The following is a 14,754-nucleotide window of genomic DNA, read 5'->3' as shown; positions in this document are numbered from 1 at the left end:
TATGGACCGAGACAGATTTACGTTGGTAATATAATTTCTGTTCATATTATATACATATGTGCAAAACCTATAAGTTATTAATAATAAACCTATTTTCGAGAATATGGACCTTTGTATGGGGGCTATGGGAAATCTTGGACCGATTGTTTTGAGTTTGAAAATAATTGATCCCTGGGCAAAGTAAATAACTTGTGACAGAATTCATTGAATAATCTTCGGTAGTTTCTGAGAAAACTACTCGGGAATTAGGAAAAATATGTTATTTTTTTCGAGGTAGTCTGAAATTTTTACTCATAACTTTTTACGTTGTGAACCGATTTTGCTGATTTTCAATACCAAACTGCTCAGGCCAATAATGAATATTTTCGGAGAACTTGGTTGATTTCATTTACTTAGTTTTAACATGAGAGTAATTTACACAGACAGACAGATGGACGGACAGACGGACATAGCTAAATCGACATAGAATTTGATAAGGACCCGGAATATATTCTTTGTTGGGTCTCAGATGAATATTTCTCGGTGTTACACACGAAATGACAAACTTATATATAACCTCTATCACCACTGATGGTGGTGTAGGGTATAAAAAAGAAGAAACAATAAAAATAAAATATAGTGAAGAAAACAGAAATTAAATAAAGATATAGTAAATAACAAACTATTTAAAAGGTATTTCGTAAAGTTTTTATTATTTTTTTTATATAGACAGATAACGGATAGACTGAAAACCAACGTTGCACTTCCTCCGGATGCTTGGTCGTTAAGGTCATGGTAGTCCAGATCCATAATATGAAGAGTCATTAAAGTACAAGGTAAGTGATTGGGGTGAAATTATTGTGAGTGTGTAGGGTTAGTTAGAGGCCACTAATACGGTTAGGTTGCTACGGTAGTAGGTTTATGCCTCTGGGAGGGTAATTGTGTATTGGCAACTCCATCTACCAATAATGATTATTCTAGGTTGGTAAAGGAAAACTTTAGGTAAACGTTTGGTGTGTCCGTCTTGTGATAGTTTTACTTACTTCGGGTCCCTTACAAATTTGAATATTTGTTTCCTTTTTTTTAACTAAAGGACAAAAGCTGGAATTTTATATAGTTTTTGTACCCAGAAAAAGTTGCTGTGTCGGAAAGAACCTATCCCATCCGGCGAGCCTCAGACCGGCATGCACCATAATATGCAACCATAAATATACAATTTTGGCCATAAATTTTAAATATGGAGGAGCTGCTCATGATTCGTTTGTTTGGAAGGAATCAGAAGAAAGAATCCACCTCGAACAAGAATATAATAAAATGTTTGCCTCTTAGGTAATTTAAAAAACAAGTATGCAAGTATAGTATTATACCCTACACCAGTGAGTATGTTAAAAATGTGGATTATTTTTTAAATAATAAAGCATTTAATTGTGATTTTTACCTTAATTCCGGAATATTTTTACTCATTGTTGACATAAAAAGAGATTTTCTATATGAGGGGTTATATGGGGATAAGGGTAAATAAAGGCGAAATAATGGACCGATTTCAACCATTTTCAATAGCGTCCTTGGGTCGAAAGAAGAGTATGTGCTAAATTTCATCAAATTATCTTAAAAATTGCGACCTGTAGCGTGTGCACAAGCTTTACATGGACACACAGACAGACTGACGGACAGATAGACAGACGGGCATAGCTAAATTCTGAGCCGATTGGTATACTTTAAGGTGGGTGTAGGACCAATATTTTTGGGTGTTACAAACATCAGCACAAACGCATTATACCCTCCCCACTATAGTGGTGTACGGTATAATAAATTTTGTGTATGTAAATAGGTATGTCACATAAATATTATTTATATTTATATGTAGGTGATTCGTCATATCCATGTGAACCTTGGTTGTTAACACCCTACCGAAATCTCCAAGAAAATTCAATGGAATCGAAGTTTATCGATATTCATTCCAAAGCAAGGTGTATTGTAGAAAGGATAATTAGAATTTTGAAGGCCCGGTGGAAAATTTTTGTCAGGACAAGCGAAAACGTTATAGTGCCGAGAAAATTGCACAGTTTTCTAATGTATGTGCAGCTCTACACAATATTTGCATACATATTAAAGAGCCCAATTACGACGACATACAACAAACGCCATTGGATATGGAAATTCCTGAAATATATACGGGAATAGAAACACAAATAGCTAAATTAGGGAAAAAGATTAGAGACAACATTGAATTAAGCTTATGTTCCTAGAATTAAACGAATATTTTTCTATTTTTGTTATTAAATTTAATCCAACAGAAAAATGTATAAATGTTTTGAAAAAAAAAATAAAAATCTAATTAATGAGATCAATAGAACGAAGAATTAAATAAGTATTTTAATCCATTAATATATCAATATTAAGTTTTTCCAACTCCTTTTTACGTATTTGTAGTTCCACAGCAATAATGAAGAGGGTAAATGTTTTTATTTATATGTACATTACCTTGCGCCAAGCTTTAGCATCTTTAACTGGTGGGTCTGAAGCATTTAGCTTAGCAGTAAGTTGTTCCCAAAGTTTATTTGACCGGGCTTTCCCTTGGGAAGTATTTGGCAACAAGTTCTTGGGCAAATCCGTATGATTTGCCATGAAATTGCCAAGAATTTCTTTTTGAGTATAATTTATTTTTGATATTTTTAACCTAAAAGCAAAGAAGAACTCGTCTCGACCATAGCTGTAAAGTGTGAATAATTTTATTCTAAATATTTTAAAAAATTAATTATTTTTAAAATTTAGTATACTGGGAAAAAATTCATTATATTGAATTTTATTTATACTATTTCAAAAAAGATAATAATTACCATTTATACATTTGGTAAAAAAATTAAAAAATATTATTTAAATTAATAGAAATAAAATATAAACAAATTGTATTTAACAGTTTTCAAAATATTTTTTTATATTAAGTAAATTGCATAGTATGAAATAAAATAAGAGTTATATAATTTATATTATCAAAAATAGATTATAAAATACTTCATTCCATGATACAACCATAGAAAGGTAGAATCAGTAGGGAGAGTTGTCAATTCTCTGCCTTGTTAAGTCAAACAAAAAAGAACTAAAAAGAGAAAAACTTCAAAATCTTCAAATGAAAAACCACGAAAAATACCATGAAATGTTTATTGAACGGCACACGCAAACAGCATTCCACTCTTCTGTATTCTGTTTATGATTTTTATTGGTTATGCGATCTTTTTTTTCAAATTATCCAATTTTATTTTTTTCACAAAAAATTTTTCAATAATTTTTATTTGATGTTTTTTTAGTATTTTTTAATTTTCTTTTTTGTGACAATTCAAGGCATGTAAAATTGAGAATGTACTTTTCTACTGATTCTACCTTATTATTGTTTTATTATGCTTCATTCAATATAAAAACCTAAAAATATTTTTAAATTGTATTTTTATTGTACAAATGGATTTTTATAATATTTTATTCAATAAGTTATGAATGAAATTCTTTTTATTCAACAAAAATTTTTTGAATAGTTAATATTCAAATCAACTTTCCTGAAATATTTTTATTTCTTCAAGAAAAATACAAATATTTAAAAATATTTAATTTGATATTGTACTAGTTCCTAATAGAATTTAATATAAAAAAGTGATCGTATGATGAAGATTTAGCATCCGTTGATGATATAAAAGGTACATTTGCTGTACTAAAACAAGAACGAAGCCAAAAATCATTTATGCTGGTATAAAACGTAGTTGTGAGATATTAGTATATTTAACATAATTATGAGCTCAAATCCCAATTTGGGAGGTACCGTTATATGGGGGCTAGGTGAAATAATGGACCAAAATCAATAATATTCGTCCTTGGGCCAACTTCATCCAATTATGTACCACAATTCATCCAATTATGTCTAAATTGCGACCTGTAGTTTGATTACAAGGTTTACATGGACAGACAGACGGACTTAAAGGTTGGTATTATACCATTAATTCTAAGCATTACAAACATCAGCACCAATCCAATATACCCTCCCCACGAAAGTGGTGTAGGTTTAATAAATTAAACATTTGAATGTCTTACTTGTTTTTTTAAGGGTTAGTTGGATTATATAGGAAAAATGTATTACATTATCTTTAATTTACCTTTGTTGTATAAATAAAAGTATTTCTTTACAATTTCTTGGAATAAAAATTGTTAAAAGTTGATTTGAATTTTTTGTATTTAAATGTATTTTGTTTGAATAATTCTAATCGTTCAAAAATTTTATAAATAAAATTATTATAAAAAAGTTAGACTTTTATTTCAATTTATGATATTCAAATATAAAAAATGTTATACCAGATATACAATATTTTATTTTTAATATTATAAAATGATTTTATTTATGTATTAATTTGTTTTTTAATATATAAAATTTGTTCAATATAAATTTAATTTGTATGAATCAAATCTAATAAATTTGTACTATGCAAAAGCTAATTTATATTAGAAATTATTTAATTTATTTTATTTAATTAGAGTGTGTGCCAATCGGTAACAATTTACTTGAAAATGTAAATTTTTGATAGATATGAGGTGAATAAAATTTTAATAGCTCATTGGGCTACATAAATTTTTGACAAATGAAAAGTAAAATTTGAAAATACAAAAAATGAAATATTTTATAATTTTAGTTTATAATACATTTGTGATTGTAGAAATTTATTTTAATAATAAAAAATCAATAAAAGTGTTTCTTTTATTAATATAAAAGCAGATTTTCTTGTGAAATTAGTTTTTTTTTTTTTTTTTTTTTTTATTTAAAACGGTATAAATTGATATATACAATTTTTCTTAAAATACTGCGACTAGTCAAAATAGACTAACTAGCAGTTCGAATCTAATTATTTAAACATATAATTTAGTATTAACAGCAATTCAAATATTTTATAAAACATTATGCTGGTTGAAACGCCTGATGAGGTCATGAGGTTGGCATCTGTTTAGTCGTCTTACTACATTTGTGGTTCTTAATAAGGACGCTATTTCTTCATTTGGGTGGAGTATAAGTTTACGCCTATGTTGTTCTGCTTTCATAATAATTTCCTCAGTTACTGTGTTCATGTTGAGATCTCTATGGATATCAGAGTTTCTAACGTACCATGGGGCATTCAGGATGGTCCTTAGGATTTTGTTTTGAAATCTTTGTATAATTTTAATAACATCGTTTTTAGCGCATCCCCATATCTGGATGCCATAGCTCCATACTGGCTTTAGAATTTGTTTATAGACAATTAGCTTATTATGGACTGAAAGGTTAGATTTTCTCCCAATTAGCCAATCCATTTTTCTAAACTTTAACTCTAGCTCATCCTTTTTCTTCTTAACATGCGCTTTCCAACGAAGCTTTGCGTCTAGGGTCATTCCCAAGTATTTGGCTGTGTTCTCGTGTGGAATCTCAATTTCATCGATAAAGACTGGTTTGTGGTTGACGTTTTTATTTGTAAAATTTACATGAATCGATTTTGAGCTATTTAGTTTGATACACCATTTTTTAGTCCACCTATCTATTCGATTTAGTGCTAGTTGTAGTTTATGTGTTGCGACTTCAACATCTTTTCCAGTTGACATGATTACAGTGTCATCTGCAAATGTGCCGACAATACAATCTGAGTCTACTGGTAAATCGTAGGTATACAGTAAGTATAATATTGGTCCCAGGATACTTCCCTGCGGGACACCAGAGCTTATCGGATGAAGATTTGAGAATTCATCATTGATTTTAACACGGAAATATCTTTCTTTTAGGTAAGATTCTAGCATTTCGCAGTATTGAATTGGTAAGAGCATGTTTAGTTTATGTAGCAAGCCTTTATGCCATACACCATCGAAAGCTTTTGAAATATCCAAGAATACGGATGAACATATTTCTTTGTTTTCTAGGGCATTTTCAATTGTATGTGTTATCCTATGTATTTGTTCGATTGTAGAGTGTTTTTCACGAAATCAAAATTGATGATTTGGTATAATATTTCTATTTGTAATTATACTTTTCAGCCTTTTACAGAATAGTTTTTCAAACAGTTTTCCTATCACCGGTAATAGTGATATTGGCCTATATGAGCTGGCATCTGTGAGTGGTTTTCCTGGTTTTGGAATCATTATTATCTCAGCCACTTTCCAAAGACTTGGCATATATTTTAGATTTATTATAGCATTGAAGATTTTGGTTAATATTGCAAGTGCTTTATGAGGCAAATGTTTGTAAAGCTCAGCTGCTATTAGATCATATCCTGGGCTTTTTTTGCATTTTAGTAACCGGATTTCTTTTTTCACTTCGGAATTTGTTAGTAGAGGTATTTCTTCATCGTCATTGTTAATCACTGTTTCAATACTATCGTAGATAGGTATTTGCGTTTTGAATACATTTTCTAAGTATGTCCCAAAAACTTCCACTTTTTCTTTGTTGGATTTGGCCCAGCTTCCATCGCTTTTTATACCCACCATCAAAAAAGATGGGGGGTATATTGATTTTGTCATTCCGTTTGTAACACATCGAAATATTGGTCATAGACCCATAAAAGTATGTATATTCCGGGTCCTTATTAAATTCTAAGACGATCTAGCCATGTCCGTCCGTCCGTCCGTCTGTCCGTCTGTCTGTTGAAATCACGATAGGGACCACACGAGAGGAGCTAGACAGTTGAAATTTTGCATAAATATTCTCTATTGTTAAGGTTTGTTTGGTATTGAAAATGGGCAATATCGGTCCACTTTTTCGGATAGCCCCCATACAAGTGGACCTCCAAAAAACAGCTTTAACGGGCATAACTGTTTTATAAGTAGGAGTATAGTGATGAAATTCGACATAAAGAAGTTTAATGTGAGCCAAAATATTTCTACCAAAGTTTTTGAGGATCGGCCTATAAATGACCCTAACCCCCATATAAGGTCCCCTTATGAAAATTACTTTAACAATCATTACTGGTCCCAAAATGCAAGTATAGCGATGAAATTTGGTACAAGTATGTTTCCTACGAACCAAAATCTCTCTACCAATTTTTTTTAGGATCGGCCCATAAATGACCCTACCCCCTATATAAGGTCCCCTTTAGAAAATGACTTTAACACTCATTACTAGCCTAAAAATTCGAGTATAGCGATGAAATTCAGTATAAGTAAGTTTCTTACGAACCAAAACCTTTTAACCAATTTTTTTTAGGATCGGCCCATAAATGACCCTACCTCCTATATAAGGTCCCCCTGGCCCTAAAATGCAAGTATAGCGATGAAATTCGACATAAATACGTTTCATGTGAGCCAAAATTTGTCTACCAAATTTTTTGAGGATCGGTCCATAATTGACCCTACCCCCCATATAAGGTCCCATTTAGAAAATTACTTTAACACTCATTACTGGTCCAAAAATACGAGTATAGCGATGAAATTCGGTATAAGTAAGTTTCTTACGAACCAAAATCGCTCTACGAATTTTTTTAAGATCGGCCCATAAATGACCCTATCCCCCATATAAGGTCCCCTTCTGAAAATGACTTTAACGATCATTACTGGCTAAAAAATATGAATATAGCAATAAAATTTTACACAATTAAGTTCTTCGCGAGCCAAAATCTTTTTAATAACTTTTATGTGGATAGGTCCATAATTGGCCCTACTCTCCCTATTGGGTCCACTTCAGGAAATAGCTTAAACGCTCATTACTGTCTTAAAAATACGAGTAAAGCGATGAAATGCTACACACGTAAGTTTCTTACGAGCCAAAACCTCTGTACCAATTTTTTTGCATCGGCCCATAAATGAGCCTTCCCCCATATAAGGTCCCCCTCTGCAAATAACTACATGTTCATTATTGGCTTAAAAATATGAATGTGACGAAAATTGACGCACATAAGTTTAATGCGTGCCAATATCTCTCCACCAAATTTAGGGAGGATCGGTCCATAATTTAATTTTCAGAAAATTACTTAAACGATCATTACTGGCTTAAAAATATGAGTTATGAAATACGGTTATGAAATTCGCTCCGAATTTCATGTGGAATGTGTTGGTAATACACAAAAGGTTCCCTTCAGGAAAGAGTCTTGGTTAATAACTACGAGTGTTCCTTATTTAAAATATACATAATCTATGTACAAAATTTTATGAGTATCGGTTCATAATTGACGCTCACGGTTTAAGAATTGAAATAAAATATTTGTTTTTTTTAATTAATATTTTGGTAGTTCAAAAGAGCTCTGGCCATAATTGACTTAAGCTATATTCCAAATATCACGCTGATGTTTATAGGGGAGCATTCCTTTTACAGCATACGGTTTGATAGTGGGTATATGAGATTCGGCACAGCCGAATATAGCACTCTTACTTGTTTAATTAATATTTTGGTAGTTCAAAAGAGCTCTGGCCATAATTGACTTAAGCTATATTCCAAATATCACGCTGATGTTTATAGGGGAGCATTCCTTTTACAGCATACGGTTTGATGGTGGGTATATGAGATTCGGCACAGCCGAATATAGCACTCTTACTTGTTCTAATTGTGTATGATTGATTTATTGGCCTCTTAAAACTTTTGGTAGCTTTCCATAAGGAGTAGTCTGTCTTATTATTATATGACAAATGTGATAGATAATGATTCATGATTCATCATTTTTGAATTTTTGTATCGCTCTCTTTAGAGTTTGTGTAGCGTTATTTAATAAAGTTTTATCGCAGGGAGCTCGAGTACTTTGCCATTTTCGGCGTAATTTTCTTTTAGAAGTTATCAAAGATCTGATACTTTGGGGATAGGATACATTACTATAAATCTTAGGTTGAAGTTCAGGCGTGCTTTTCCATGCGGATTGTTGTAGGGTTGTTACAAAATTTTTAGCTTCATTTTCCAAATCTTCTGTTGTGTGGATTTGAGGATGAGTTTTTAAATTATGTTTAATATTTAATTTATATAAGTTCCAATCTGTGTATTTATTATACAAAACTGTATACGGTACTTTTGGTTGGATATCGCAAGAGAATGTTAAGTAGATTGGTGAATGATCAGAGTTTAGATCAAAGCCTTCATCTATTTTAAGATTTAATTTTGATAAATTAGTGATTTTGTGAAATTAGTGACAATTGTCAAAATTTTATGTAATCAAAAAAGATTTAGTTTGGCACAGCAAAAGTGATAATATTTTCCACCATAAGAAAATTTTATTTTAAAAATTATAATAATATTAAAAGTATTTTTATTTTCGATTCTATTTACATTTTACAGCTATGGTAAATACCTCATATGGGTTTTGTTATATAAAGCGTTCCGGAACAAACTTTTTTTAGTTAATCTCTTTATTTACATGGTGTATATATAAAACAATATTTTTTAAATTGTTAACATTTAATAGATTTCAAAATTAAGCCATGCCGCTGTCCGGCTAAATTCTTCATATGTGTTTCTTTATATAAAGTGTTCCGGAAGAGATTTTTTGTTAATTTGTGTGGAGAATCTCCACACAGACGAGTTTTGTGTGAATTCAACACACTGGTGAAGATCCGACTCTCTCACAACGCTTCAAAACTTTTTCGCGAAAATATGAAGATAATTTCACTTCTTGCTCATTTTCTTACACTCACAACACATTTTTTCAATTTTTTTTGCGCATTTTTACACCGTTTAATAGCCCGAAATAGTTTTATTTTTTTTTTTTAATTTTTTGACTCAGAGTGTGTGCCAATCGGTAACAATTTACTTGAATATGTAAATTTTTGATAAATATGAGGTGAATAAAATTTTACTAGCTCATAGGGTTATATAAATTTTTGACAAATGAAAAGAAAAATTTGAAAATACAAAAAATAAAATATTTTATAATTTTAGTTTATAATACATTTGTGATTGTAGAAATTTATTTTAATAATAAAAAAATCAATAAAAGTGTTTCTTTTATTAAAATAAATGCAGATTTTCTTGTGAAATTAGTGACAATTGTAAAAATTTAATGTAATCAAAAAAGATATCGTTTGGCACAGCAAAATGTAAAAATGTTCCCACCATAGGAAAATTACAATCCACCATAGAACTTTGCTATGATTTGGCACACGCTCTCAATTAAATTTTTGAGGAATTTAAATAAAACTAGAAAAAACGAAGTTGTAAATTTGAGTATTGAAAATGGGAAATAAATTTAAAATATACATACATAATATTTTGCAAATATGGGAATAAACAAATTGAAAAATGTATTTATTAAATGTTTACAGATTAAATGTGCAATAAAAAGATTAAAAAATCTGTGAAAGTATAAATATAAATGTTTTATATTTTTCTTAAAATTTTACGTTTTTATGCAACTATGTAGGTTTGGATTCAGTGGTGAAAGTGGTTGGAGCTACAATACTTATACAAAAATTCTACCAATATATTCTTTGAATTAGGTACCGAATGACAACTCCTTTAAATACCAACTGACAAGTCCCAATTTCTTTATATTCTTTGTCTAAAAGTATTAAATTTATAATTTTTTGTCAGTTGTAATTAGTGTTGCCAATTTAGCACTTTTAGTGCTAGATTTAGCACTTTTTAAACTCATTTAGTACCCAAAAATGTAATATAGCATCTAGCACCTTTTTTTTTTGGAATTTTTCAAATATTTTTTGGTACTTTTTTTTAGCACATTTTAAAAATTTTTGGACATCTTTTGTTTAAGTCAATTTTACTTGATTTTCTGAAAAAATATGTTTAAAAATTAATTATGTACATCTTAAAAATTAGTTTTTACTGGCTATCTGTAGAAACATCGTTTCGTATTTAATGGGCTTTTTTAGCAAATTTTAAGAATTTTTGGACATATTTTGTTTATGTCAATTTTACTTCATTTTCTGAAAAAATATGTTTAAAAATTAATTATGTACATCTTAAAAATTAGTTTTACTGGCTATCTGTAGAAACATCATTTCGTATTTAATGGGCTTTTTTTTAGCACATTTTAAGAATTTTTGGACATATTTTGTTTATGTCAATTTTACTTGATTTTCTGAAAAAATATGTTTAAAAATTAATTATGTACATCTTAAAAATTAGTTTTTACCGGTTATCTGTAGAAACATCGTTTCGTATTTAATGGGCTTATGTTATTACATTTTAAAAGCGCCACTAACTATGGAAAACGGCGCAAAGTTAAAATATTATATAATTACAATATACGAAAAAAACTTATACTTAATTTTTTGAAACTAACGTGTGGTGAATAAAATTTGTACAAGTATAAAATTAACAAAAACACTTCCAAAAAAAAAAATAAAATTTTACATTTCATTTTCGACAGTTCAGGTCGTTAAGTGCCATTTTCGAAACTAATTGTTAACTGACCAAGGCAATTTTCAGTTTTATTAAATACGTAGATAGTGCATTTAAGTTTACCGTAAGTCATTTTTTTATAAGTGCCCTTGTTCTTTTATTAACAACAAGTGTCTATATTTTATTCACCATACGTTAATTAAAAATTGTAAAAAAAAATTTTCAGGGTAATAAAAATTACCCAAAAATCTATTTAGGTTAGGTTGATAGGAGGATGTATACTACATCAAATCCGAAGAAATACACCTAGGCCACTATCGGGCCTGTTGTGCGCTCCAATTAATGAAAAAAAAAAAAAAAATTTCACTGAATGTATTATTTTTCCATGTTCAGAAACTCAGTTTCCTGGACGTAATTCCTAAGAATCTTCCAATCGGTGTTGGTTAAAATCTATTTACCAACAATAATAGATACTAAAGGGAAATTCGCGCCACAGGACCAGAATATATAAAAAAATAAAAAACACTGTACACTGAAAAGATTTTCTTCATGATTTCCGTGAATTTTGACATTGGTCTAATGAAAAATTACATTAAAACTCAACCTATGCAACATTTCGTTGGCTCAATGAAATATTTTCATTAAAATAAAACTGATGAAATGTTTCATGAAATTCATGAATATTTTTCATTAACATAACGTTATGTATTTCATAAAAAATATGATTATTTTCCATCAATGCAATGAAATGTAACATTGATTTAATGATGAATATTCAGAATAATAATGAAATTATTTAATTAGTTTAATGATAAAATTCTAAATTTCAATGAATTAATTTCATTTAATATACGATAGAAATTCATTAGATTAATGAATATTTATATTCCAGCAATGATAAAAATTCTTAATATTTATGAAATAATTTCGTTATTATAATGATATAATATCATAGTTTTTATGATATTTTTTTATTATTTATATGACTCTTGTTTATCCTCATACTAAAATAAAAATAATAGATTATTTATTTTTTAAAAATACATAAATACATTTTTATTGATAATAAACTTGAATAATAAAATAATTCCAGTGCAATCTTGTACAATAATACACATATTGATGAAATAAGTTTAAATTAATTAAATTTTGAAAATTAATGTATAGAAAAAAATTCAATATATACATTAAAGTAAGGTCATTTTTTGTATAAAATTTATAGTATTTTTGTACATTTCAGTACGTTTTTATATAATAACATTTATAATAAATAAATTAATGTAAATGCATTTTGAAAATTAATGTATACAAATTTTTCAATATTATATAATAAAATAAAGAAGTTATTTTATAGTATTTACACTCATTTTCTACATTATGTACTATATAATACTTATAATAATGAAATTAATTTAAATTATTTAAATGCATTTTGAAAATCAATGTATAGAAAACATTTCAATTTGATACAATAAAATAAAGTTGATTTGATTTGATAAATTAAATTCAATTACTAATTATCATTTTTTTTCAAGTCTTCTAAAAGAATGCTAACTTTTGAATTTTTTTTACATCTTGAGTTTAAAGCATAAAAATAATTTTCGATAAAGGACCAAACCGATTCACAAGCTTTGGGATATTCTAAATTAAACAAATGAAAAATTTTGAAGCACAAATCTAAAGATCTTAAAAAATTAGAAATTGGCAATAAACTACCATCTAAGTAAATAAAAAAATTATTGATTTTTTCGAAATTTCCGATTACTAATATAAACGGTTGTATACTTTCACCCCTTTTTTGGATGAAATCAATATGGTCTTGCACTGCTTGCATGGTACTTCCCATGAAAAGAAATGTCTCCTGCGAGTCTTTGGTAGTGAAGCGTGACATCTCTTTTTTACCGAACACATTTTTCCGCATGTATTTTCCAGTTGGGCTAAGCCAATAGTGTAATACCCATAACACTTTAAGGGCAAACATATCAGGATCTAAAAAAATAAAATTTATTTCAATATTTAAGATAGATACATTTTTTTAATAAATTACCTTTTTTAGCATCATCAATATTAATGTTTTCCAAATTCTTATTTTTATCAATGTTTTTCCCATTATTCAGCTTAGAAAGGCCAATATACAATTTCATATTTTTTTCACTTCCCCAGCTTAGAATGGAATCATGAGATCCATAAATAAAAGCAAAGTCTTTATCAATCTAAAGAAACAATAAAATGTAAGTTATTTAAATATATTTAAATTAAATGTACATGTATTGATAGTGGTTACTTACCAATTTGAATCCGTTTGGGTTTTTGTATTGGGGCCAAATTTTAAAAATCTCACAAAGGTTACCGCACTTGAAAATTTGTTGGAGTCTATAGTTGCTGCATGCACTCCATGCTGACTCGTGTTCATCTGCAGAGAGGTTGTCGTGAAAAAGACTTTGAGCAATAATTTGTCCTCCTTCTTCTGGAACTATACAATTAAATATACATATTTATGAATAATTAGTTTCAAAATATATAGAAGTAAAATAAAATTACTTACTAAATTCGAAATTCGATATAGATTTTGAAGTTGTGGGAAGCTCAACTTCCTGATCAAAGATTTGTTTTGTTGTTTTGTTGAGCGTAATATATCCAACAGTGGTTCATAAACATAATCAATAATATTTTTGTTAATAAAATGCACGTCTTTTCTACAAAAATTATTCTTTGAATGCATATTTGTCTGAAATTTCATAAAGTTTATGAAAAGTTCATCGAATTTTACACTTTTTTCAAAATTTGATTTAGATGACGATGAATGAATACCATTATTTTGTTCATTAGATTTATGAAATTCATTATTTTCTTCAGGAATTTGGCAATCGAAACTCATTTCCATATTATTAATTGTGTTCCATATTATTAATACTGTTGTATAAATTATGCTTCTTTTTGACGTGTCTTTGAAATGTGGATGAATCCTTATAACTGTGTCCACAACAGCGGTAGGAATCATTCATTTTTAGGAAATGGGTGGTTCTGAGATGCCTAAAATACTTTTTGTTGTCACAAAACATTTTATTACACTTAAAACACTCCATTTCCATATAATTATTTAAAACACGTCTCAATACAATATTTTTTAAAACACTTTATTTTAAAATAACAATTAGGCACTTTGTATCTTTAATATGTTCCACTTAAATATTTTCACTTTAAATTTTTTAGTACAGTTGAGCTTGTTTTTTTATTAAATTATAAGATCTTCCTTCACTTCAATCACTTTTGCAAATGAAAAAGAATTTGCTTTTTCTTTGCTAAACTTGTTTGTTCTATAATATTCTTTAACAAACCGTTAGAAAACAAAAACAAAAGCATAGATTTTACATGCATTCCAGGGATGGCAAAATTGGTACGATGGTACTTTTTTTGATACTATTTGATGTTCAAAAGATACTCCCAGGGCCACAATCACAATATCCGATTATCGTTTAACAGATAGATAAAGAATTTTTGTA

The 14,754-nt window shown here is 28.7% G+C and overlaps 1 long non-coding RNA gene across 1 annotated transcript; it reads right to left on the bottom strand.

Moving 5' to 3' along the window:
• Window positions 1–13,075: 13,075 nt before the first annotated feature.
• On the bottom strand, window positions 13,076–14,512 carry LOC119601482. Its single transcript, XR_005231234.1, has 4 exons — window positions 13,797–14,512; window positions 13,540–13,724; window positions 13,299–13,464; window positions 13,076–13,240 (listed from the first exon to the last, which is right to left on the bottom strand). It is a non-coding gene; the product is annotated as an uncharacterized LOC119601482 (long non-coding RNA).
• Between the last annotated feature and the right edge of the window lie 242 nt (window positions 14,513–14,754).

This window comes from Lucilia sericata, unplaced genomic scaffold, assembly GCF_015586225.1.
Source record: "Lucilia sericata isolate MDLA Ls3-8-SP2 unplaced genomic scaffold, ASM1558622v1 Contig000168F_arrow, whole genome shotgun sequence".
Taxonomy (NCBI): domain Eukaryota; kingdom Metazoa; phylum Arthropoda; class Insecta; order Diptera; family Calliphoridae; genus Lucilia; species Lucilia sericata.
Note: the sequence above shows the minus strand (reverse complement) of the source record. Positions and strands in the feature narration are given on the sequence as shown.